The sequence below is a fragment of the Opisthocomus hoazin genome, chromosome 2 (genome assembly GCF_030867145.1).
Source record: "Opisthocomus hoazin isolate bOpiHoa1 chromosome 2, bOpiHoa1.hap1, whole genome shotgun sequence".
Classification (NCBI taxonomy): domain Eukaryota; kingdom Metazoa; phylum Chordata; class Aves; order Opisthocomiformes; family Opisthocomidae; genus Opisthocomus; species Opisthocomus hoazin.
This window is the reverse complement of record NC_134415.1, coordinates 60,977,209-61,004,663: the sequence shown is the minus strand read 5'-3', so window position 1 is coordinate 61,004,663 and position 27,455 is coordinate 60,977,209. Positions and strand designations below refer to the sequence as shown.

The window sequence follows — 27,455 nt, the reverse complement described above, 5'->3', positions numbered from 1 at the left end:
CTGCTGTTCTGAACTACTGCCATTTTCTGAAGAAAGTTTCTGCTCTACCCAACACCACAAATCATTCTCTTAAGCAGAAACTGAGTCAGCACACACATCCTGTAGTCATGTAGGGTGAATTCCCTGCCCCAGAGTAGAATGGCCGTCTCAAATTTTGTCTTTTCCTTCCCTCTGCTCCTCACTGTTGCAGTCCCTCATAACAGAAGCAACTGGACAGCCCTGGCTGCACTTTCAGGCCCTCCCAAGGACATGTCTGCAGGAAACACACCGGGGGGAATGGTACAAGGAGGTCCAGGATGCTTTGTCCTCCTGGCTGCTGCTTTGACTGAGAGCTGATGCTGCAGGGAAAGAGAAGGGGTTTGGTGCTTTCCCAAATATTGACGTCTTTCCCAAGAGACTCAATAGCAGCATACAGATTCTGCTCAGTATGGGTACAGTCCTGTACTGTACAAATGGGATACACTGACCGTGCTGAGTCTGTATGTGAACTCCAGCAAAGCCCACATACCACTAAAGATGCATAGATCACTGAAGATGCACAGAGTTCAGCAGGGACTTAGAATGCGTATTTCCATTGAAGCAATTCTGTCTCTGTGAGTCTGCTTACAGTTCATTTCAATGAGTGGCTGTACAAATTGTTCTGGAGGGCTGTCTACACCAAAGAATTCTTGTAAAAGAAATTGAGGGGAGCTTGAGGAATAATGACATTTTCTTATTCTAGTTTCATATCCTCCTTTGGTGTCAAAAGAAAACAACTATGAAGCATTGTCATGGCAGAAGCTGCTTCAATGAGATTTTGGAGCTGTCTGCCCAGAACAGCACTAAACCAACACAGCAATAATCTAGAATGCAATATATTCCATTAAATTCAAGTCAGCTCACTAAGCTTTCATCTTGGTACTCTCAGCAACTTGCTTTCCTTTAGAAATGTCACTGGTTGATGGAAGCTCCCTGGGTCTGGTATGCACGTTCTGGGATATCTCCCATACTGCAGGGCAGAAGATAGTCCAGTGAAGCAGAAAACATAATTTGCTTTGCTTGAAACCACCTTCTTCCAGTTGATTTTTTTTTCCTGTGAAGATTTTGTCTGGGGAGAGGTATATGAAGCAGGGAGGAGGGGGAGAAAGAAAGGTAAACGCCTGCCATTTCAGGAGATGTGAACATTAAAGACAACAGTGATCTTCTTAAGCATGCAAGACTTTACAGAACCATCAGTGTTTCTCAATATGCCACTACCAATTAAGGGCAGAGCTATAAGGTTTTGCTTGGCTGTGCAAAGAGTAGGAGAATACCACCTAGATGTCTGCTGCAAGAAAATGTAGCTATTGAAATAGGTCTAAAGGGAAAGTATTAAGCCAAGTTTTAGTATCTGGATTATTTATATCAGGGTCTCACTGGTTAGGATAAAAGCATCTTGCATTCTAAAGGTCAGGAAATGCCACCCATCCTTAAATCAGCCCTGTTATGCTAGATAGAATATGCACATATTAGGATACCAGCTGATTACATGACCTTACAGTATTTTTTTCTGTGGGCACAGGAAATGTTCAGAGAGCAAAGAAACAAACTGATGGATGATGAGGCAAGGTGCAAGGAAAGAAGGAGCATCCCCTCAAGGAGTTTCTGTTCCTGTGCTCCCCAGATTTGTCACGAAATATTAGACAGCAAGGTTTGTCCAAAACTGCAGAAGTCACACTGCAAATGATTGAGCCTTTGTAAGTTTTTGCAATATTTAAGAATTTAGAGATGGGGGGTTTATTTTTTTTAATTTCTGCCTTGATTCTAGAGGCACCAACTACTGAAATCAATCCTCTAGAGAAAAACTATCGATTTCCCCCCTGTTCTTCATTCTATTTGAACTCTACAACTTCCCTAATTCCCCTAGGGAACAATTCTCTTCCCTACAGAGCTACAGTCAGTTTCAAAATTGACTTGAAAACAAGAAAACAAAAATCTGCCTTTCTTTTTCTTGTGTTCTAAAAGTTCTGACAAGGGCCTTTCTCCAGAGAGCCATCTTCTTCAATCTCTTTGTGTTTACTGTCACCTGACAGCATTTTGTTCTGCCTTAAGGAGGCAGTAAGCCAGCTATGCTGCTTCCTTTCTGTGGCTTCTGCTACCCACAGGTCAGCTTCCTACCGGATGTATCTGAATCTGGTCTTCAGCCTGATCCCTATTGCTTGCTTCCATTGCTTATCAACGTCCAGAACATTCATATTATTTCCTGGGTGGGTCTCTTTAGTTGAGTGTATTTTTTTCTGCCTTTCTCTCTACTTTCTTTTTCAGTTTGTTCTGTGTTTGTGAAAGATTAGAGGCCATGACTCTGTGGGGGCCATCACACAGGAACCTTCTCTAGTGAGATACTCACTATTAATCTATAGTAGGAATCCCTCATTTCTGCTGGAGTTCTGTATTAAATCACATGGATACTTAATTAGACAGACTTCATTTGATTTTAAATATCCACGTGACTTGTGCAATTATTATTCAGCCTTGTGTAACTTCTCTCTAACTATGATGTACTCTCTGATGAGGGTGGTGACACACACATAGGCAAAAGATGTCTCTGTGTCATTCTAAGCAACATGTCAATGCTGTTTTATGAAATATTTTGAGTTCCTCAGACAGTAGGCATTTCACTGAAATAAAGAGCAGTATCAAAATATTGGCTCACTTCCTCACCAATTATAGTTATACACTAGTCACGCTTTCTCACCCATCATGGGGCCAGAATGCTGTTTGGAGCATGTACCTGGGTATCAGATCCTATGTGTAGCATACCTTTAAGAGACCAGTGACCTCTTCAGCTGCCACTGGCCAGAAAGCTGCCTTGCTTATCTCTGTCTCCACAGTAATTCACTTTCCCATACTCCAGCTTCATAGGGACTCAGATAAACAGTTTGCTTGTTATGCAGCACCTTATGGATGAAAGACCTTACAAGAGTGTTTCAGAACAAATTTTGCTAGTTAGCAGAAAGATTATAAAAATATGGGTTAAGAACATGCATGCTTTTCACCACTTTTATTTCATGACGTGTTTTTTCTGGTGTAATAATACACTTTTCTGATTGCACTCAATCACTACTTTTGCTCTGGAACATGGCGCAGGTTGTCTCTTTCCCAGTCACCTTTTTTGCTCAATGTCAGATGGACATTCAGTTTCTAAAAAGCTGGTTGTCTTCTCCTTGCTATTAACCAAGCTTGCTTTGTTTGTCAAAAATTGTGCTATGAGAGTGGTGTATTTATGTTTGGTTGTATAGGAATTTTCTTTTCTCCTAGGGATGACCTGAGCAGAACTGTTTTCTTTCAAGACGAGCATCATCCTTTGCATAAACACATCACAAGTTCTGGTAGAAAGCATGGAGTAAATATGAGAAATCACAAATAGTGAGCCAAAAGTTGTTCTACTACAATAGCCTTTTGCAAAGAAATATTCCAATTGTAACAGGTCCCAGCTGTAGAAATAATGGAGATAATTATCCAGAGAATCCATGTAGATGGTGACTTTTTGGGCTCACTCTGACAACAGTCTGAATCATTTCTCTCTTTATTAGCTCTGCTTCTGAACCTTGCGGACACCGTGTCACTGAATAACCTTTGAGCCTATGTCCCACATTCTCTTTGAAGCTGTTGTTAAAGATAGCCATCTACTAACATCTATTTGAAGGGAAAAAAAAACAGTCGCTCTTTCATAGCAGGAGTCTAAAGCTTAGTTTTGTGTCCTCCACAGATGGAGAACATGCACCAGTACTCAGTTTTGTATTTAAGAAATGTTTACATGAGACCTGTCACGAAGCTAGGAGTTCTCAGCTGAAGAGCGTTTAGTACCTGTTTAACTTGTAGCTGGCTTAGTCATGTACTATTTTAAGATTCTTCTGCTTCAGAAAATCTCATTTCAGTGTTAAAATATTAGTGTCTCTGCAATGTTATTTCCATGGTGCCCTGCTTAGCTCCAGGTCACTTATATTTTGTCAATCAGTCCTACAGTGTTAGTTATTTATCTATCACTTAATAACTGTGCTGCAGAGAATAATTTATCTGGCATAGCATGGTAATTTGTACTATAATTTCACCCCTGCTGCTGCAGACTTGCATTCTGTTACAGAAATGATTGAGGAAAATTAAGATTCCTAGGTCACACTTTGGGCTCTATGTTTTCTGCCTTTCATAATTTCATTTCACTTCATCATCTTTGATTGAAGAGCGGGTTCATCTAGAAATGCGAGAAGTGGCAAAAATCACCATGTTATTCAGCCCACTAGGACACAGTTCATGAAGATAAAGGGAAGGCGACTGTGTAGTCTTGAAATTGGCTCAGGAGACTCATACGCCATCAGAGTTGAACCCCCTGCAAAGGCACTGCAGATGAGTTCAAACTATGTGTTCTTGTTTCTCACCTCTCTTAGAAATGTAAATAAAACTTATATGTGACACCGATGCACCCTTCTCCCCAAAGTCTAGGCAGCGTTAGTGTTGGTCAGGTATAGAATCAAACCTTGTCAGACATTCAGCTGCACTAATTTAGGAGCCATTTGTTGCAATTAAGTTGGAAACAAGAAAAGGGGGCAAATATAAAGAAAGTAAAGAGGGTTGAAAGAGAACATAAAAAATGGTATTGATAGAATGGATTTTACTTAGCCTTCTTCACAGAGCATAATAAACATACATTATTTCTTTTAAACCATGAATTTTAGTATGATGATTAGATGGTGGAACTTCTTGCAGTTCAAGTGGCCAGCTACCACAGAAATGTTCTGTTTCAGGTATTCACTTTCAGACTGAGGAAAAGGCAAGGACTAAAACATGCATTGGGCAATGGATTTTGTCCTTTGCCTGCTATTAAGTACTGCCATTTTGACTGTTCTTTCTGTGGAACAGAGAAACTTTCACATTCAAATTGTCTCCAGATGTTGCATTCTTCAGGAAAGGTGTTACAGATGGTCATTTTTTTGACATAAGCAAAATTGATTGATGCCTGCTAAAATGAGGCTCTAGTCAGACTTCTAAGTACTAAGGAAATATAAATAGCGACAGAATCAACAATATGAGCTTTATGAAGACTAATTCAAAAATGAGCCCTCCTCCAAGAGATTCAGCGGACTTGCTACGGACCTACTTCTGCATCCCTAGCATTTATTGATTTATTTTTAGGTGGGATTTTTTTCTCTGGAGAAGAGCTTCTACAGAAATTGCAGAGCAGCCAGTGAGCATCACCTGATTATCCAGTGTTGACACTGAGTTGCTCTTCTCTCTGTTTCTTGAGTAAGATGTTCCTGTGTTTGCTGTTACATTTACTTCAGCTCTGCTTCTGTATTGCAGAACAATCTAGTAAGGAAAGGCTATTCTCACCATCAATCATTTCTTTCTGGATTGCACTTTATCTCCATAGCACACTAAGCTTAGTTAATGGGTACTTCAACCTGGTACCTCAATTCTAATTCTCAGAAGTTACTTATGTAAGACTAGGGACTTCAGCTTGGACCCGTTTTTCTCTGTTTAACAAGGAAGCTGAGAGGCAGATGTCTGCTAACAACTACAGATGTAGTGAGCCTACAGTCTGAATGATTTTTTTGCTATTTGCAAGAAGTAAATAACATTGTACTGGGAAACCAGGTGACTATCTTTTTTTATTATCACAGTCTCAGACAGTGTATCTAGAAACAGTTCTGAGCACATACTGGTGAGCTGTCTACACAATAAATGAATCAATGAAAAATACTAGGTAGAAGAGGGACTCAGGAGAAACTGCTCTGTGGATACCAATCCATGTAATTTCTTAGAGATTAGTTAACTCCGTGGTTTTTCAGACTTTTAGTTGTCACCATTTAGAGCAGGGTGACAATAAACATTGTGGCAGATGCTCTCTATTAACCCCTGTCCCCCCCCCCCACCATGGGAAGGAAAAAAGGAGGAAAAGGGAGAGAGACTTACAAATTGAATATTAAAACAGCTGTACTAAGAACACTAATAATATTAGTAATATTAGAAATAAGAGAAATAAAACAAAATATACAAAACTGATACTGAGCCAGCGGCTGCCAGGCAGGCACCAAGAAGTCCAGGACTGGGCTCAGCGGTAGATGGGAACTGGACTCAGGAATGCACAGATCGGAATCCAGATTAGGATCGCAGGCAGGACAAGGAGCAGGGTCCCCTTTAGCAGCTGGCCATGGAAGAAGAGAGCGAAACCCTTGTGATCTCCCAGCTTTAAACTGAATATGACGTGTATGGCATGGAACACCGTGTTGGTCGATATCAGGTCATCTGTTCTGTCCACCCTTCTCTGCAAATACGACCCTTTACGACTCCTCACTTGCGGAACCTAAAGTGTCTATCGGTGACCTTGGCTGCTGTAATAATAATTATAAACTGGGGCCTTTTTCTGCCTTCCATTCCTACTGTTAACTCAGTAAAACTATAAACATTAGGTGTTACCAGCTTTGGAGCGGGCACTGTCTGTAAAATATGCAGCCAACTTCAGAAAAATGCAGTTGCTTAGAAGAACTTAGCTGTGAGGAAGATTCACTAAAAGAGAATTGATTCTGTTTTAACCAAAACCAGGACAGTACTTTATGTTTTACCTGAACTGTTAGTGAATGAGGAAATATTCATAAAACATGACAGCATCTGGAAATTAGCGTGGCAGCAAGAATTCATTACTTCTGGTTCTCCATCTTCAGAAATCCTGATTAAATCCAAACATCAAACCATCAGTCTGAGGAGAACCACCATCAACCATCTGGGTTGTGGTGTGGTTCTCCATCTTGGTTTATTTGTAAGTAGCTTCTTGCTTACTGAACTGAGGCATAAACACTTACACATGGCTTTGAGACTAAAGTATTGGAAAACACTAGTTCTCAGCATAGTCTTTTGCTTCCTCTTTCTATTACTTCCCTTTCAAGGATGACTTCCTCCTTACCTCCTGCCAGGTCTTATCTTACAGGTGTTCCTTCCGTTTCTCGCTCATACTCTAGCAGGTGGCTAGTCAACTTCAACATGACTTTGGGTAATTGAGCTCAAGCTCTGCTTTGACAGGGAATCAAGCCTTGCAAATTCACATCTAAACTTTACATCTTTTTGTGCATTCAGCCTCTCCAGGTGGTGGGTGATAAGCATCCACCCTTCCCCTCCCTATAATCTCCACAGAAAATGCAGTCAAGCCTTGCAACGGTCTTTCAAAAACAACGAAGATTTAAACAAAAAAATATATTAAACAATCCATCATTAAAAAAAATTTAAAATATTGACAGCATTATTATAGAGTGTGGATTACGGTGCTATACACACAGTATTTGGAAGATCTTCCTTTCATTGCCTGTACTGGCCAAGAATCCAGAGAGTATCAAAAGTTTACAAGAATTGCCTTTGACCACTTTTTTAAAGACAGGCTGCAGACAAAGAGAACAAGCTGTAGAAAACTTCTGTCAGTCTGTATCACTTACAGTGTTGAGCAAGGTGGGCAGAAGGACAGGTAGAGCAGTTTGTGCATGAAAGTTTGGTATTCAGAGCTCACCTTCATGTGGTAGGAGTATGACAAGGAGAAACTGCACCTTAGTTCAGGTCCGAGCCCATCCACATGGGATGCTTTAGAAAGCTGGGACTTGACACCTGAGTTCTAGCCCATCTGTCAAGGAATGATAGGTTTCAGGCATTGCACCCAATCTTTAAGTCAGCTAAAAAGCCTGTACATAGCTACATGCCTTTTTAAGACCTTTTCCGGAATTTGAGAGCAGGTTAAGCCCTTCGTGTAAATACAGCCTAAAATAGATACTGACATACCGCAAGAGATGTTTTGAATGCAGAAACATTTTAGATACCAAGATAGATACAAAGACTAAATCTTTGTATCTCCCTTGATTTAGCTATGCACTGACGTAACAGCAGATTTTAATCTTAGAGACGTATCCATCAGTGTATTGCAGTGATATGGAAACTAGTCATAATGGAACAAATTGCCCAGCTGACCGAGTCCTTGGAGTACAGTAAATCCTGGGGGGGTTGTTCTCTTTATACTAACACCACTTTTCGCTCTCAGGCAAAGAAAGATCACTCTGCATTTCTATAGCGCCACATAAAGTTTTTAGGCACAGAGCCTAGGAGATAGTTTAGATAGCAGGGCAACTGATAGGAGGGAGGTGAAGAACTCCTCTGCCTTTCTTTTCATTTTTTTTTAAGTCTTAAATTGCTTTCTAGTAGTGTGGAAGAATCTGAAATCTCATACGGAGTCTCCATCCTCCTCACTGTGCAAGCCAGATGAGACAGTGAAGTGAGCAACCTTTCGTCACTGGGCTGAGGTTGTCTCAAGCTAAGCCAGGAGTGAGAACATTCCCACGGTGTCAACCCATAAGTGAAACTGAGAAAAATACTTTGCAGTTCTCTTCTTTATTGGTAACGGACACTTTCAGGGGCTCTACTTTTCCCAGCTGCTGGTTTTCTGTCAACCCTGTGCTACTGCTGTTTTTTCACTCATTCACCTTCTCTACCTTGCCCTTTTTCATGCACGTTTTCTCCTCATCCGTCTTTGACTGTCTCCCTTGTGGATTCCCCTACCAGAAAGAAAGGGTTTCTTCAGCAGTGGCTTGTCCATGTAGCAGTGTTTTGCACAAAGGATGTGGTTCCTCCCACTCCCTTTGCCTCATATACAAGTGTTAGCACTCTCTTTTGATTTCAGAAATCTTTTGCGGTTTGCCACCTTTCACTTGTGTCTGTATGTGTCTATCACCCTTTACAAAAGGAAACATGACTTCTCATCAGTTTTCCCTTTTGTCTTTAGGATCATTTTAACATTGACCTTTATAAACACAAATAAAAAGCTGGGATGTTTGGGACTTGACTTCCAGTGCCTGAAAACTGCCTTGCATCATCTTGGGAACTACTATCATATAAATAGCAATAAAGCCAATGATTCAGAAGCTCAGAGGAGGAGCATTTCCAGAACGAATGGGGAAAGGGAAAGTACTGGTCCTGCTGTTTTTCAGTGTATTATTGTTAGAAGAAGTAGAACATGCTGGTCTGTCTCTGACTGGCTCATGTGAAAATCAAAGAGGCCTGCCTTCCATAAGCAACATTCGCTAGCTTTTGTAACTATGGTTGTTTTGACTTTGAAATCTGCAATCTACATTACTCCCTGGCTGCATAATTTGAAGTTAATTATTTGTCCATCTGCTTACAAAATCTAATGATTTTAAAAGGTTATTCCTCTCTATACTTGATCGGTTGATTAGATCATTTGAAAGGTTATGTCACTAGCTGGTGTCTTATCCATTGGTTATCTTTGAAGATACAGTTTTTACAGAGGTGGTTGTTTAATCTGGCTGCTCGGTGGCATTCACAATTATACACTGGGATGCAAAGCCCTTTGGCACAGCCCCGGAGTATCCTGCTTAAGCAAGAGTTGCAGGCTAAGGTGTGCATTCTGCAGTGATAGCTGCTCCTGTTGCCTGCAACCCCACCAGACACCCTCTTGAGCAGCCAGTATGAACTTTGCCTGCTGTCTCATGGATTACGAGCAAAGCAGTGTTCCCAGCTCTGACATGCAGCCTAGAGGAACACAGTAGTATTAGCAGAAGATATGAACTGCAGTCTCAGAGAAAAAAGAATAAAGTCTATTTGGGAAACAATGCTTTTTTTTTTATTGTTGTTGGTTTCATACACTGGACTGGGTGGTTTTCTTGGCTTAACTTCCAGGATGTCCCATTCCACCAGGTTCTGCAGCAAGCTCCAAGAACTGAATGGAGGGAGCAGCTCTGTCCAGGTAGTCTCCTTCAAAGATGCAGGCTGCTTGTTTCACAAGGAACAAGCTTTTGGGAGAAAATGTTCCTCTCTGTGTTTATTTATATTTCTATAGAAGGAACATAGAAACACAGACCAAATGAATCAGAATCTATGACTTTTACACCATTCTAACAGCTTTTCTTTGCATATCAGTGGAAAAGATCCTTGTTTTGTGCCCATCTGAACAGCTGCTCTGTGTGTATGTGTGTGAGTGTGCGCGCGTGTGTGCACGCGCATTTAGAAGGATGCTTTGCTAAATGAATTGGATCTCCTAGAGAGGCACCTGGGGATAATGTGTAGTTGCCTCCCACAGGTATGCCCAGTTACATCCATATTTATAAACAACTTTATCCTCAGAACAAGAGCCGTTAAATCACTATCCCTGAGGCTGCTCTGGCTGTGGTAGATAAACCTAAGTATATCTGTGTATTTTTATGTCTAAGGATGGTAAGCCTGCACAGTGTGTTAAAAAGGGCAAAAGTTCAAAGCAGGATATGATTGAATGGACGTATAGTAGGAAATAGGATCAGATGAGAGCACAGTGCCTTGTATGGAAGGAAGTCTGCTCATTAGCAATGCAGAGATGCTCTCGCCAAGAGCCAGGCTAGTGTCTCTGAGGAGCAACATTTGAGAAGTCTACAGGCACAGGATGCCTGTGAACAGCAGGAAGATGACTGAGGGACCGCAAAACACTTTGGAAGCTTTGAGATGTTTCAAAGGATTGCGTTCCCCCCTGCATGAATGTGCTAATCTGACCTGAGAAGGGAGTGATGCAGCTTGTAGAAGTAAAACCAGTGTTTTCCATCTGCTTTTGTTTTTACACAATGTCCATCTTCTACTGTCTTCAAATCCTGATGTTTAGTTGATTTTTTCTAATCCTCCATTCAGCTGGGATCTGTCCTGCAGATGAAGAGTTCCGTGGAAGTACACTGGTTCCTGCTGGGGACATTGTTCGTTCCCAGCATGATACAGGTGTACTGTATCCCTGCCTGTTGCTTTAAGTTAACGTGGCTTTATTTCAGTTGCTCTGCACTTGCATTACCTCTCTTGCATACCCACTGTCCTTAGAGAAGTTATTTGCTAGACAGTTCTGGAGACTGAAAGCTGCTTTAGCAGGTGAGTTGAAATGTCTGAAGCCAAATGCAAACGTCAGGATACATTCATACAGTATAGATGGCACATTCAGGTATTCCAGATGCTTCTTTTGTTTGGTTTTCTTACCACATTTCTTGTATGTTTCTGGCTGCAGTGGTAGCTCGAGGTGATCAATGTTTAACACATAAAGCAATATCTGCCTGATCCCACAGATGGTCATAAACAGTGATCCAGAGATACGGATTTGTCTGGTTGGAGAAAGCTGTTTAAAGCACCTGCTTTGAAGTCCAGTGATGACTGCCTCAATGGCACCTTCAACTCACTCCTTACTGGTAAGACCGGCCTTCAAGATCCGTCCGAACATGAGGAAGAACTTCTTCACTCTGAAGGTGATGGAGCACTGGAACAGGCTGCCCAGGGAGGTTGTGGAGTCTCCTTCTCTGGAGATATTCAAGACCTGCCTGGACGCGGTCCTGTGCAGCCTGCTGTAGGTGACCCTTCTTCGGCAGGGGGCTTGGACTAGATGACCCACAGAGGTCCCTTCCAACCCCTAACATTCTGTGATTCTGTGATTCTGTGATCCTAGACCAGACAGAATGATGAAGGGGAAGTGACATTTAATCAAGCTGATAGTCTGCTAAAAAGAGTTGACTAGCTCAGTGGGTAAACAGCAAGCAGTGGATGCAGTTTACTGCAATTTTAGTAAAGCTTTTGACACTGTTTCTGATAACAGCTTTATAGACTAGCTGACAAAGACCACAGAATCACAGAATCACAGAATGTTTGGGCTTGGAAGGGACAGTAGATATAAACTTGACCTGTATGGGTCACCTTGCTATAAAAGAGGAAAGCCCAAAATTTTTAAAATAAATTTTTCTTCATTTTGGAACAGTTGCCTGCATAGAGCAGGAACTGGCCATGTATTGTGCTGGCTCATCTGGGAATGCATGCTACAAACTGTGCAAGCTAAATTAATGGAAGTAATGAGTGAGGGGGGGGAGTTAACCCAATTTTCCAGATTTTCCAAGAAAACCAGCCTTATACAAATAACTTAGCTGAGCATATTGTCTCAAAGGAGGTTGTTTCCTTATAACTTCTGAATCTATCGACTACTTTCAAGAAAATTTTACAAATAAACAGAGGTGAAGAAGTTGGTGTAATTCTACAAATGTTGTGAAAATTGAGACAGGCCTTTCTGCCCTTCTCACTGCCTTTAGCAGTGGAAAGACCAATAATCTGACCTTTTATTACAATAACAGATAATCTACCCAAGAAAAAGATTTGGTTCATCAGTTCCCCTACTCAAATAATGTTTTGTTTCACTTCTCATCTCTCCTCTTTTTTCACATGGGAGCTCCCTATTGAAACATCAGATTACTCTTTACTGTCTGTGGGAATATGTTCTGCTCTTAATTTAAAAAGTCACAGATAGCCTTGTGTTCGTAACAACTGGACATAGACTTCCTCTTTGATACATTTTACCATAATGAGCAATCACTGTCAAAGTGAGTACAAGTCTGAGATGTGTGACAATGGAAAACTTTATCTGTGTCCACATACACGTATAGCTTCCAGGCTGGCCAACCTGGCATTAAGCATTATGCAAACTCTTAATGAGTTTCTAGGCTAAACAGAGAGGAAGAGAAATTGAGGCATTGGGCTTGCTCAGAGCTAGGAGGCAAGCTAGTGATAAGAACCAGGACTCAAATGCTGATCTCTAATCTGAACTATGTCTTTTAGCCCTACAGGTCTCTTCTTAGCTCTAGTCTATTGCTCTTGAGAAACAGCTGAAGTCAGAAGTGTATTTGTAAAGAGACTATCTTTTCTTTCTCTTTTTCACCCCTGCTGTTGAAATAATTTCCTGTCTTAGCTGGTTAACCTTTCCTACTCATTTCTGTTTTCATGTAATTTCTTGTTATAGTTGCACATTAATCACAAATCTATTGAGAGAATTCTTTCTAATCTAGCAGCCTTCGTTTACTTTCTGTGTCATTTAAAACAGTTGTGCTATGGTTAAGAGTTTCCAATTACATTCACTGCAGGACAAAAAACCAAGAGATCAGCAGCTTACAAATTCAGCTGAAGATATCATCAAATGGGAAAACAAATTAGGTGACTAAAAATAAAATTAAGGATAAGGATTCACATGCCAGATTTTCTTGTACTCAGTGACACAGAATGACTGGTCAGATAATTGTTAACCTTTTCTCCCTAAATAAGAAAAAATGGGGTGATTTTTTTCAACAGTCCTAAACCGGAGAGTCTGCCTTGCGGAGTCTGTATGGACAATGTATTTTAGAGCACCTGCCACTCCAGTTTCTTAAATCTCAGAGTGCACTTGCTATCACACAGAAAAACACCAGAGATTTCTCTGACTCAATCAATAGATTCAGATAATACAAAAATGATAACCCCCCCCCCCCATCTTCTGCATCGTGATGGTGGAGAAACTGATGAAAATGGGGATATAACGCACACTGACTGGAGGGTTATGTGCGCCTTTGCTTTCTTCGTTCCTTCCTCCTTTTCTTTCTTCCTCCCATTCTCCCTTCCTTCCTCCCTTCCTCCCTCTCTCCCTCCCTCTCTTCCCCTCGTCTCCCGTCCCTCCCGTCCTCCTGTCTTCCCTTCCTCCTTCATAGGGATCTACTAAATAATACCTTGAAATAAATCTGATTTCTGATTCCACCAGCCCAAGGGTCTGTAAGTGAATTGGTACTCTGAAAGCTCCTCAGATAGGAAAAGCTTATTACCTGGATAGTCATGGTTTCAAATACAAAGTTGGATGTATAATGTTTACTCGCATTTTTCTACATTTCCAGAATACGCAGAAAGTGGTAAACACTGATTCTGTAATGCACATGATTTCTGCATGCTAACACTGCTTCACATAAAGCATCTGCATCAGAACCTTCCAATAACCACACCATGAATGATCTTTAGCACCAAGGTGCTGCTTTCCTGAGCAGCTCAATAGATTATTAAAGCACTAGGCAACTAAACCAAGCAGTTCTACAGGTAGACAGAAAATGAATAAAAGTCTCTGTCTAGTTGTCTGAATAATTAATTTTCTCCTAGAAAAATCAGAGATGATATTCCACTCAAGAATGCTTGATAGAATGAGTTTGACAGAAGAGCAGCTCTTTATAGCTGAACTTCAGATAGTATTAATCTATTAAGCTCTCCAAAAAGGCCAGGAATCACATACTTCCCAAAATAACTCCATGTTCTCCAATGGGCAAAACCAGGCATGAATATGAACCATGTTGTCAAATATCAGTCCTTATAACTCGTCTGCCATAAATGTTCTTTGAGAGTAAATATAATAGAGTAATTTTTCAGGCACCAGATAGATTGATTAAAATTGCAAACTACAATTCGGAGCTTGAAATTCAGCACATGAGACAGCCTAAGCTCGAATTCATTGCCCAAGTTACCATGGCATCTTCTGAAATAATAAAAAGCAAACAAGCCCAGCAATATAATTGAGCCTTTAAAGGGGAAATCTGTCCTCAATTCAAAAGTAATAAAAGGTCAATCTGTTTCAGGTCTGTGTGGCTTAAAATTCTCCTGAACAAGCTGAAGATAGGTTGCCGGTCTGTGCATGCATGTGTGTGTGTTTCTTTCTTTAACATGCCCATACCCCATTTCACAGCTTTCAGCACATAAATCAGTGTTTGCCAGCACTTATATGAAAGTGTAAATAAAAGGGGCTTGATGACTCACTGCACAATGGCAACAACTATAGTATTACACAGGCAGGACCGCAGCTGCTATCCACCTACCTTTGAATTGGCTCAATATATCCTGTCCGGGCGGATGTTATTGACTTGCCTCATTTGTCTGTGCTAACAGGCTCTCTTTGGAGCAGGAAATGGGGGAAGTGAGACAAACCATTCTGAAACTGCCCTTGCAAGATCCGAAGATGAGTATGCCAAACGCTCAGTCATTGCAGGCGTCTCTAAGTTGTTCATCACACGATGCATGCACCTCCTGGTTTTGGTAGCTTGCCGGTGACCTGCATGGGTGAGCCCTCTGCCACAAACGTGGTGAGGTGCTGTGGGCTGCAGGAGGGCAAATGGGAGTGGGCAGATGGAGAAGAGGCTTCAGGCAGTGCCTCCCCGATGTGGTATTTGGCTCTGAGAGACAGTGGCAGCCGTTGAACAGCTGGCTTTGCTGCATGTATTCAGGTGCCTTGTATGTGGAGATATGTATATATATACAGACACACACACGTTTGTATGTGTCACTGCCTACTGAAGCATCATTAGTGATAAACAAATTGGAGCTGAATCCAAATGCAGAAAGACCCTGACTATTTCCACATCATCTGTTTTCATGAAGCGGAGAAGATTTGTTCATCAGCAGAAAGTGGAATAGGAGGAAGGTAAAATTACAGTCTTTTCAAGTTAATGTATAGGAAGCTGTTCTGCTGAACTGTGTTTCTTAGCTTTTTCTACACAGAAGAAAGCATAGGTCTAAATAAGGAAACTATGCTCGGTTATCCTAAAATCCTGGAGCATTGTATTCTGGACATTTCACTTATCTCTGAAAGTAGGAGTTAAATCAGAGTAATTTATGCCCACTTACACTCATGTATGCTGAAAGTGACAATTTGCTTCTGGCCCCAGATTATGGTTTCATCATCAGATCCTTGTTCTTTTGGTGTGCATGCCTACACACATAATTAAGATTTTTTTAACATTTTTGTATTTTTCAGTACCTGGATATTCTTACATTAAGATCAGCTCTTCATCGATCCCCGCAAGCTGGAACCAAAGAATTCTTGATAAGACTCCTATAACTCCTGCCTAGCCTAATAAATATGGGCTACAAAGCAATGCAATCTGCTGAAACATTGGTGCACATTTTAAACAGTCGTCATGGTATAAATATTCCTAAATAGAAGTCCGTGGTAATCTAATACAATACTGTGATCTGCAATATGGTAATTACAACTGTGACTTGACTCATTAATTTTGGTAACAGTTGTTAAGCAGCTCATTAGGTGGGTATCGAACAGCAGATGTCAATCTGGGGAGCCTCTCAAAACCTTCCAGTATTTTTCTTTTCACAGCAAGGAGCATGGCAGAGGAGAGGGGAGGCTGGACTTACGGACTTCTAAGCTGTGAAGTTCTGGGCACTTCATGATCTTGGCAAACATTGTGTTAGCTCTGTGAGCCAGAATTAAGCAAAGATATGATTGTGTAGTATGTCTCAGCTGCTGTCCTTGAAAAATTCCCGTCGGTTGCTCACATCATTTGTATTTCAGCAGAACCCTCCCACTTTCTGCTGACAAACTATAGGGCCAACAGAGTGCATCCCTATATAGGATTACACAAAACTGGTCTGTGCTTCCACTTGCTCCCTCCATGTCAGGCTTGTGTGTGATTTGATGTTCTAATAGGATGATTTTTGATGCTTGTATTAATTCAGCTATAGTACATCAGTTGGAAATAAACATGCATTAGCTCCTCTTCATGTATCTGTATGCTGGTTATGGTGAACAAGATCACAAAATTCACAGACATGAAAATTAACACTGTCAATGGCAAGTACATGATGTATAATATCTTTAACATATGCTTTAATCTCTTTGCTTCTGCATATTTCATCAATTCATTCTTAGGCACTTCAATGGTGTGACAATGTCTAAGACTGACCAAAAACGGACACTGCTGGGCAGATAGCCACCCTGCACAGAGGGAATTTAGATTTCCCTTCAAGTATTTAGGTTTTTTCCCATTGTTCTGAGGTGTTTCTTGAGCAGACTTCTCAAGGGAATTTGAACAGACTATTCTGAAACTGACTGACTACAAACAGCAATGCCCATACACATGCAGGGCCGGGTTCAGCCACAGTGTCCGTAGATTTGCTCATAGTTTAATCCTTGAACTGATAGAAGCCTGAAAGTTGTCAAACTGGTCTCCTTCCCCCTCCACAAAACCCATCCAGCCAGGCACAGGAGTGCCAAAATCACTATCAGACTCTGCAGTACGCAGGGACACACTGGAGCTATTAAAAATTTGTGAGCAATATCTCCCAGTCCAACTCTGCAACGCTTCAGCAAGAATAGAGTCAGGAGCACAGCAGCTAAATAGTGTCTCCTGCCCAATATGCCACAGGTGACATTCTTGTGGTGCATTTTCCCTCCTGTCTGCAGTCATGAGTGAAGCCTGAGTCTCCAGAAAATAAGGACCATCACTGTGTAGTGTTGTTTCAAGGCAATGGTGTTTTGCAGCTGGCAGACAGTTTCTGGGTTGCAAAAGATTAATCTGCTTTCTTATTCTCAGTTTACTTTCTTGTGGCTCTTCCTTACGTCTTTCTTTCTCGACATAGTCAGCCTAAGACATATGCTGCTTCTGGTGTATAAACACTGCCCTGCTAAGTAAATGACAATTTTCTGATATGTAGACCAACAAAACCAACAGTGCAATATAGTTGCATTCTGGACTTGTAGGTATTTTTATGCCCTGAGTGACTGAATATATTAAATAGTGCTTTTCATCCACTTCTTTCCTTTCCTATCCTTTAATCATTCTAATTTTTTTCTTGATAAACAATGATGCTGAATAACACCACAGATCCTATGCTGCTGGGAGAAGCACTTCCGGTGGCAGTACTTAAGTGACAAACACTGATATGTTTATGCTGGACTTAAGCATAGCTTAGAGATGAGAGATGTAAACTCCTTACTGTGAATCCATCCAAGATGTGGTTTGCTGAATCTTTGCAACCTACGCTTAAAAAAGACTTCCAGTCCCTCTCTGATTTAGCTGGAGAGTACAGCCACATAGTGTAAAGTATCTCCCACCCACCGCAACGCTGCATCTCTTTAAGTTCTCTGTTAACATCTTTCCCTCCCTCACAGCCTCCATGCTGGCTCTTAAATAATGACACTGCAAGTAACAGAGTCAAAATGGTAGAGTTTTTTTTCCTGATATACTTTCTACTATTCGATCACATATGGAACAAGACTTTTGAAAGCCTGTTTTTCCCTTCCAGAACACAATCTGGCTGCTGTTGAATGCAAGCCTTCTCCCCTGGGTCACCTTCAGTCTGGAAGAGCATTTTTTTCTTTCTGTCTTGCTAAGTATCCATCTATTTTCAAATCTTACTGGCAAAATTCTCCTCCCCTGCTCTTTAAATTTAATTCTGTAAAATACGTTTTAGTAGGATACTGGTTATATGAACGATACTACAGGTCAGTTCCACGTCCTCTAATGTAAGCTATGGAAAAATTGATTGTGTATTCCAAGTTAGCTGTCCATATTCCTTCAGTAGTCAGTGGAGAGACAAACGATTTAGCCCTTTCTAGATAAGTATTAGAGGACAAACCGCAGGTTATATATGGGCTGGTTAATACTGTGAAGAAGTCTGCTCCCTCTGACTTAATTGTATAACCAAAGTCCCAATACACCTCAATATCAGTCTGGATCTAAATTCTGACAGGCCACCTGGTTTCTCAGTGCATGAGCAATTTTACATCGTGCTAAGGAAGTTTTATTTAATGCCAGATTCAGCCAGCCTTTCTTATGTGGAACAAGCGATTTATTTTTCTCCTATTTGCTATTTTTCATTCATCCCTGCAAAGAGGAGCTGCTGGATTTTACAAGCACTTCAGCAAGCAGTTGTCTAAAGTCCCGTAAGAGTGGCACCACAGTTCAAGCGATAGCAAAAAGGTGAGCACTTGATTGATCCTCGAAAGTGTTACTAGCACTAACTTCCCTGCCCACCTCCTTTTGCATCACTCACTGTCACACATTTTTAGAGCAGAGCACTGTTCTCCTCCAGCTCCATTGTGTGCCTTCTCTTTGCTACACTGAGTTATTTGCCAGACGTGGGAATTGTAGAGAAAAAGCCCTTTGCCAGATCTTCACTTCTTTGTCTCGTGATCATCCACTTCCTGAAAACAAAAAAGCTGCAACAAATAAAAGTTCTGTTTGGCTGTTAGGCAAGCATAAAACCCCACAAATCTGCAACAAGTTACTCCACTCAGACCCTCAGAGATTCAAACTATTTCAAGCCTCAACAAACACAAAGCTGTGGAGTCCTATGTGTAGCAGGACCAGTCTGTCATGATCTCGTACTGGTGGTACCTTTGGTGTAGGTGTAGGTGTGCAGGAGCCAAGGCTGCTGGGTCGGCGGGGGGGAGTCCTGGGGGGAGCTATTAAATGTCTCGGAGCATCAGAAAGGAGGGTAGAAAGGGAAGAGGGAGAATACTACAAGTCCTTTGAAGTGTTTGTTTTGCCTCCCATTGAATGTTTATATCCCTCTCCAATGAGGCCGACAACTGTCTAGCGAGCAAAGGAAACTGTCTAAGTAGAGTTTTTTCCTAACACTTTCACTATACCCTGTCCCCCAAAGTATCTGTTACAGCAGTTTTTATTTTAGAGTTTCTTTTTTTTTTCCATTCTTTTTCTCCTACAAAATCCTCCATGAGATACAGCACTTTTCCTCCTCAGATTTGGTTGTACTCTAGAGACGAATTTTCTGAAAAATGTTTCTAGCTACTGGTAAGTTATTGGAGAAAGTGGATAGGGATAGAATAAGATCAGGAATAAATTCTGCTTTGAGGAAGCAGATTTTGTCAGGTGTTCCTTATTTTTAAATAGTTTCAAAATATAGAAATTCTAGTAAGCTGTTTCATCATATAAAGAAAAATAAATTGCCATACACTGTAAAGCAGTTAAATTAGTTCATAAACTGCGTATGCTGTGTGTGGTTACTCGGTTATGAGGCTCTAGATACAATCAATAATTGTGCCCTATCATTGTACCATAACAATATCGCGTAGGCATAAAGGGCTAACAAAATCCACATCTATTATGAACTGCTGTCTCAGTTTTCCTGTTGCAGTTCCTCACAAGCTACTTTTTTATGTGTGTGGTCTCATCTGTGGGGGAAGAATAATTTAAAGGATCAGTAATGGGATGTGGAACATTTCACCTCCAGGTCACTTGTTTGAATCTAACCCTGAACCAGCAGTGATTGAAAATCATTGCCATCTGATTGCTTTCTTTTGCTGGCCTAATGGATATGAACAATTGGTCCTAGTCTAGAGCATAAAGGATGTGTGTCCACATCAAAAATCTTCCTTCAGATTGTAGTTAGCCTCTTTATACTCCCAGCAGAGAGAGGACCAGGGTGGAATGGGCGATAGTAAATGAATTGCATTACCCCCATGACCCAAAGGTAGCCTTTTCACAGGAGTGAGACATACTGGTAGACTTATTGAGAAACTTTTATTGCCTGCATGATACTCTGCACAGAGATAGCAAACCAAGCCTCCTAGTCAGCTGGTGTCTCACATTTTTTGAATGCTAAACTTTCCGAGAGAGCTGAAGTGTTTTGGGAGTGACTTTCTAACCTGCACTACCAATCAAGAAAAACTTTAAACAAACATTTGAGGATCTTGAAAAAAATTAGAAAGTGTGTGAGAGGAGCGGAGTGGGAGAATACAAAGGCAGAGGTGACAGTCATACAGAAACAAAAAAAAACTTGGAACCGTTGTATTATTGGCCAAGAATTCGCAATTTAGCCAATGTACCACATAACACATTGTCCAGCAAAACCAGCCCTTTTAGAATGGGTTTTTAGTGATGAATCACAGATTCTCTAACTGATGCAGTTTAACTAGAATCCTTTCCTTGGCTTCTCTTCCTTACTTCTTTTGGACTGAACTGTGTGGTTGCCTATTAGAGACTCTCTGTAACTCAATAGGAATGTGCCTGGAGAAGAGAGTCCATATTTACACCAGAGAGAGGGACTGCAATTTTTAGAAGGCATTATATAGCTCTTTGGGATCTATGGGGTTGTTCTGGGAATAAACCATCTTCATTACTGTGACCTGAGCTGTGATCCACAAGGGGCACGTGGCCATGCCTGCGAAGCTACCTTTCCTCTGGCTTGTCAGGCAGGAAGCACCTCAAGTCCAGAAGCTACAAAGCTGTGTTTCTCAGGGCTACAACTCATGTTTAGTTCTCCTTTTACAGGCCTGTCTGTTTTCTCAGGACAGTCGATCAATCAGACAGTGTGAGGAATACTCTTATTACTTCATTCCACAAGACCAGACGAAGAAAAATCAGATTAATTCTGTGAAGCACAAGCAGAGAAACAGCGGGTTTGTTATGACTCTAACTATAAACACCTGCCTTAATCACAGAGCTTTTCTTAATTCTTTGTCTGATCTACTTAGGTAAAATCCTTTCTGAATTAGTATGAGTAATGACAAAGCTAAAAGCCAAGCCAAACGTAATGATTTGGGCCCGTATAATTTGGGGTGCTTTGGGGTTTTGTTTATTTGTTTGTTCTGTAATGTAGGTCCTCATATTTCAGTACAAAGCATTGTTCAATACCAATTCAGGAGAAAAAACCAATGAAAAAATAGGACTACACTGCTGCCTTCCAGGAGCCAGTAAGAATAATGTCTTAGATTATAAGAAAGGGCAGTAGCAATATCACCAGTGCAAAGAACAAGTAGCAACTTCTGGCTGCTTTATCACTGACTTTTTTTTTTCCTTTGCCAATTTAAGATCAAGATCTTCGAAAGAATTACATTCTGTCTTAGGAGGAACTGACAGAAACACATTTTCAATTACCAGTGGGTGACAACAGAACAACAATGTTGGTACTTTTCTAAACAAGGTTATTTCTTGGTTTACAGAGGTGACTATTTATAAATGACTGAACAAGATTCTCTTACAAATGATCTTGTTTTTTAAAAAAGAAATACCCTCATTGTGGGAATGGAGATGTCCAATTTATATCATACACTCTGTTTTAATGGGCAAAAGGTCTTTGTGCACTGCAAAGTTGCAGGAACAATATTTTGAATTGATCAGTTTTTAAATAAAATCTACTTGTGTGATGGGGTCTCTTTTGCCAGCGCTTTGCTTGGACACAATCCTGCCACACTTGAATGACCCCTGTCTGTGTTCTGTCCTGTGTGAACAAGGCCTTAAAAGGGGATGTGGTAGAGTCTGTAAATCACCACCTCTTTGAAGGAAGAACAATGCTGTACTGTGCAGCCATACAAACCAGCAGGGACATGAACCCGCCTACAGATAACAGACATTAGTGTGCTATCGTTAAGGAGAATAAAGAAATTTTGCAGTTTTTCAGTGCACTGAAACATATGCTTTTAGTGAGCTAAGCGGGAGGGAAGAAAGGTAGACCTCTTGTTTCCATGTGGTTATAAAGAAGAAATAAGTGTGGCTAAACTATTCCTGCTTAAATATTTTTCTGATTGAGCTTTGTCACTGTAAAAAACTGAATTGTACAATAAGATGACCTGGAACAAGCACCATTCTGATGGCTAAGCACAGTTCAATGGTGCTGGAAAGGAATACATTACACAGATGCACATGAGTCAGAAAATGATCCAAGTGCAAGGCAGTATGACTTCTACCTAATGGGGCACTTTGTGAGGATATAAAACAGATGATCTATAAATTACAGCGAAGTAACAGCCTTTGGTATGTAAAAGAGTCACATAAACACGGCAGGCAGTGTGGTACCTGGGAGCTGGAAGCTGGATAGCAGTAAAGCAGCAAACAAGAGTCTGTGACAGATGCATCCTATTTTGATTTACATTGATACAATCCCAAACCTGGCTGGCATCAATACTGCGGTTACATCCATCTATGCTAGGAAGATAGCCCTGAAAAAAGCTAGTCCTTTCTGGTACTGATTTAGTGTGTTTTTACAAATCTAGCAGTGTCATGGTCATGCAGACATGCTCTGAAGTCCAAAATGGAAGGGATGACAGATCCGTTGAAATCTCTGGGCAATGACAGAAGGTTGGAAGGAGTGATCTGATGCTAAAGTCTGCCATTGAACACAGCCTGGGAGATCGGGTGTGATAAAGGACTTGGAGTTAATGGAGGACTTTAAATACCCAAGCACCTTTTGGAAAACTGGTATGGTGACAAACAGCCTGTCAAGCAGATCCTATCCTACCTTCGAAGAACTTCGCAGTTCATTGCGGAGAGGCAGCTTGTGTGAGAACAGTTGTGAAGGAACGGAGGGCACAATTCTTCGGAATAAAAAGTGAGAGAAAGCAGAATAAATCTAAAAGACTACAAAGAAAAAAAAAAAGACGTTAGGAAAAAATTGAAGCAGGGGCTCAAATAATCCAGAAAAGAGGGGTCTCCCTGGGGACAGTCAGCTTGACATGTGCAAAAGACTCTGGAGTGAGGAAGAACAAGCAGTGCTTTGTATCCTCTCTGAGTAGGACAACGGGAAATTAGTTTAAGTTCCACAAAAGATAAAAATTATGAAAATATTAAAATGTAGGGGGGAAATTGTATTTGTGAAGACAATAGTCCCTTGAATGGATTGCTTAAGGAAGATATGGGATTCCGCTCTTGAGGTAGCTTCCAGGCACAGGTTAGACAAAGCGTCATGAACAGTTCAAGTACAGCTGATCTTGCGTGGGAGGCAAGACTCTATGCTGAGAGAATTCACTTAGTGTTCTTTTAAGAAGAAATCTGAAATTTGAGAATAAGGCTCAAACACTAGCCTTCAAGGAAAAAAACATTATTGACATTAAAGTTTTTTTCCTTCAAAAATTCTCTCAACTTCCTCACTGTTCAGGTTAAAAATTTTACCTATACAAAATTGTCCAACCTTTTATTTTTCTTCCTGATTCCATTAATTTCACCATTTCAAAGCCTTGTAATTTGGGTTAAATAGATTTCCTATATAAATAGTTTTTGCTCTGAAGCTCTTTGAAACACCTATCATATTATAGGCTTTCCCCAAAGAGTCATTTCTCTTTTCTGCTGTGCTCTTTCTTGTTGAACAGTTATGCTATGAATTGGTCCAGGAAAATAAGTTTTGTAGTTTAGTTGTTTACAAATTGTCACTGTTCTTTTGGCAAGGGGGGGAGGAATTTTAAATTTTGGTAACAAAGTGCTTTGCCTTCACTGAATCTGAGAAGTTTAAAGAAACTGAGTCTTAGACGTTTCTTAATAGGAATAACAGTTAATATTTAAAATCTGAATGGAAGTATTATAGATGCATAATCCAAGAAAGGGTAGAATCTCAGATTTGCTCCATGGCATTGCCAGGACTCATTCTGCTGCTGGACTATGTTTGCTACCCAGAAGACTCCGCCTCCCAAATCTCAGATTAAATAGAAATCACCAGCAATGGAAGGAAATCTCAGTTAAAATACATGGCCTTAATACTATCAGCAGACAAATCCGTGCTAATTATGCTTTTCTTGATTTTTCAGCAAGATCTGTTCCAAAGGGGTGAGATGTTTCATTTTCCTCTGGACTGATAACGTTCACCTCAGTTTATAGAGAATGCTGGTTTGTCTGTGGACGTAATGTTGAAAGCAATATATGTATACCTCCTCCCCACAGCCCCTGTGCTTTCGTTGAGCTTAGGGGCATGCAAAACAGTTTTCCTGGCACCTGCAATGGCCCCAGGCTCCCTCTTCAAAGCGAAAATTATATATTCACAGTAGGAGGACTGGTTCAGACAATCACTGATCCAGAGACCTGGTCTAGTACTTGGGCTGGAAATACCAGAAGATTATTTTTTTCCAGTGCTGCTTCCACAATCTTGTTTCTAGACCAAGATGGAAAAAGGCACACAAGAAGTACTTTACAGTAAAGCAAAAGAGTCTAGGGGAGAGAATGAACTCTGTGCATATTGTATAAAAGGCTTTATTTCTGGCTTAGTTTTATACAATAGTAAAAAACTTTGTCTGAGTAAAGTTAGTTCTCTCGTTTTCAAAATGTTGGACACTCCCACAAAATCTATTGCCAGTAACTTGTTTTATGTAACGACCTGTGGCTATATGTCTTCTGTAATATTTATTTAATATATTCTACTATATGGAAGCTAAACGTGTGTCTACAGCACATTTTTGTGAACCAGTTTGCTAAAATGGCTAGTGGTTGTTTTTTTTTTGTTGGAAGTTCTTGGGTCTTTTTGGTTTTTTGTGGTTTTTTTTCCTGTGGACAAAGCAGACTAAAACACAGTAACCACTGGAGGCATCATGGAACCTTGGCTACCTTTCAATTAGACGATACACGACATTATTTACATGTTGCGGTGGGCTGACCTTGGCCATCTGCCAGACACCCACCCAGCCTCTTTCTTAGTCTGTCTCCTCAACAAGATAGGGGACAAAATGATGGAAAAGCTCCTGGGTTGAGAGAAAAACAGGGAGATCACTTACCAATTACTGTCATGGTCAAACCAGACTCGACTTGCGGAAAGTATCAGTTAGATGTGTATTTGGTGTAGGCAGCCAAGTGCTGGCAACAGGGAACTGTACCTGGCATGGTGCAGCCCTGCAGGCCCCCCATCCCACCTTTGTTCCCTGCTGCCAACACCTGGCCAGCTGCATCCAAAACACATGTACTGACAAAGTGTCCCCCTAGCAGAGAGACTGGACGAGTCTTTACATAAGACGCTTGAGCTCCCATCACCTTAGAATGAGAAGTGTTACGTGAGTAAGTATAGGACATCACCAATAACACAGGGACAATTTTCAAATGTGGAATAGTAAGCAGCTAAGTCCATATTTTAGCCTTTAAACTGACCTGCAAATAACTTTTAGTCAGCACTCTAGCCACGAGGTCCTGAGGTGAGTTCCTAAACACTGCTGTAGCATTTGCAGTGTTGCAGTATTTATGATCTATTCAGAGTTCGTGATTTTCCTGAATTTCACTAGAACACCAAATTAGTCACTGCTTCATTTATAGGTGAACCCACAATGTGCACTAGGGACCAACCCCAGAGAAGACAGCATTGCAGACCTTGGTGAGGATAGCCGGAGGCAGGTTATCCTCATGAATGCAAGGGAAGGAAGCCTACAGTGGCAGTGTGAGGGCCACACAACACCATAAGATGGCTACGATACAGGACTTGACATTTCCTGGATTCACATCCAAAGACCGGTAAACCCACTTTTGGTCAGCATGATGATTCTTTAATTAATTTACTCTCTTGGAGTGTATGAGTTTTTCTTCTGTTTTTTTTTTTTTTTAATCTGCCACTGAACTGTGCATGAAAATATGATGGTGAGATGCACCAAATGAGCAACGGCAAAAGATCAGTTATGAGTTAATTGTGGCTGCCCTACTCTAACAAGTACAACATAGGGTAGGCATAGAAGACGGGCGAGATACAGAGGAATGACTAGACTGGCTGGTTGCATATGGCTATGAAAAATGGAAATATACCATTTAAGTGATATCAAGGCTTCTTCTCATGTTATTCCTTTAGGCATCACTTCATATGATTTCTTTCAGCAGTTCAGCTGACTTAAATATATACCTCAAACTTTCTGTAACTCCAAACCTGCAGTATGAAGTTTCCACCAGTGCAACGTGGCCACTAAATCAGACCTTATTTTCTCCAGATGTAGAGCATCTGTCATTCTTAATTAAACGAACAGGAATTGAGGCTGTGGAAAAGCATGCACTTTTAAAGGTGACTTGCAGTGGGTTGGAAAACTGGAATTTTGCTCTTTGTGCTTCTTCATGATGTGAAAGAAAGGCCAGAAAACTTTCTCCTTTTGAGTCTGAGTTTATTTTATTTAAGTGATGTGCTTAGAAATATCAGGAATATAAAATCAAGCGTTTCCTGGTTTTTCTAGGGAAGACTTTGGAGGCTTCATCTCCACGTATTATTTATTTGTACTGAGGTATGGCGGAGCAGGGATCAGTGCTGCACTGTGCATATGTGATTTGCACAGCATCTGGCACAATCTTTATTTGCTCTTAAAAGCTCTGTGGGTTTTAAATCTTAAACAAAGGAATGTTTTCTCACAAGGTTTTTTAGGTAGAGCTGTTGAATCAGTGTGTTTGATTTAAGAAGGGGAAACAAAATTCCTTTGCTATTTCATCAGTGTGGGAAGAAAATGTTTTGGCTTGGCCTCACGTGATGTTGGTTAACCTGGGAAACATTCAGTGTGTCATTGTTTATGATTAAAATATGTTTTGTATAAATGTTTTTAGAGTTGTGAACATAATAGACTTTCAATTATTTGGTATACCTTAGTGAGCTTTCTCTATATGAGGTGCTAGTTATCAGTGGAAAAGATATTTTATTTTTCTTTAACGTCAATAAAACTGAATATTTTGGACGATATGTTTAGGTATGTTACAATGTTTCAATCAACCAGTTTCCTTTACCTGTTTGATTTTTGCTGCCATAACAAGATTGATTCTTCTCCTGGTTTTAAATCTGCTTAGTAACAAAACAAGAACAAACCAAAACAACTATTACAAGATATGTGAATTGCAACTCTAAAATCTAGAAACAAAAAGTAAAGGCCCAAACCAAAATATGTGAATTAAAAAATAGCAAATTTTCAGGGACCTTTATGAGATATGGAATAAAGAAGCAAATACAGATACAGCTTGATTTTGTTTTCATTTGTATGGTACCTCAATTGTTTAAGCAGAACTCTGCCCTTTGGAGGTCCCTCTGTTTTCCCTTTCATTCTCTTGGTACTTCTGGCTACTCCGAAAGCCTTAATTGTGCAGAGACAAGCTATCTCTTTCAGCTGAGTCAGAGGCACCTGTAAAATGTGAACTGTTTGAATCAGATGGGGAAAATGTAAA

At 40.6% G+C, this 27,455-nt stretch overlaps 1 long non-coding RNA gene across 1 annotated transcript in view; it reads left to right on the top strand.

Annotated features, from left to right (window-relative positions):
• LOC142365571 (uncharacterized) overlaps nucleotides 1-16,244 on the top strand; it is a 32,099-nt gene extending 15,855 nt beyond the window's left edge. The window contains exons 3-4 of the long non-coding RNA XR_012766493.1: nucleotides 11,079-11,198; nucleotides 15,584-16,244. This is a non-coding gene — a long non-coding RNA (uncharacterized LOC142365571). The remainder of the gene's footprint in view (nucleotides 1-11,078; nucleotides 11,199-15,583) is intronic.
• The last annotated feature ends 11,211 nt before the right edge of the window (nucleotides 16,245-27,455 follow it).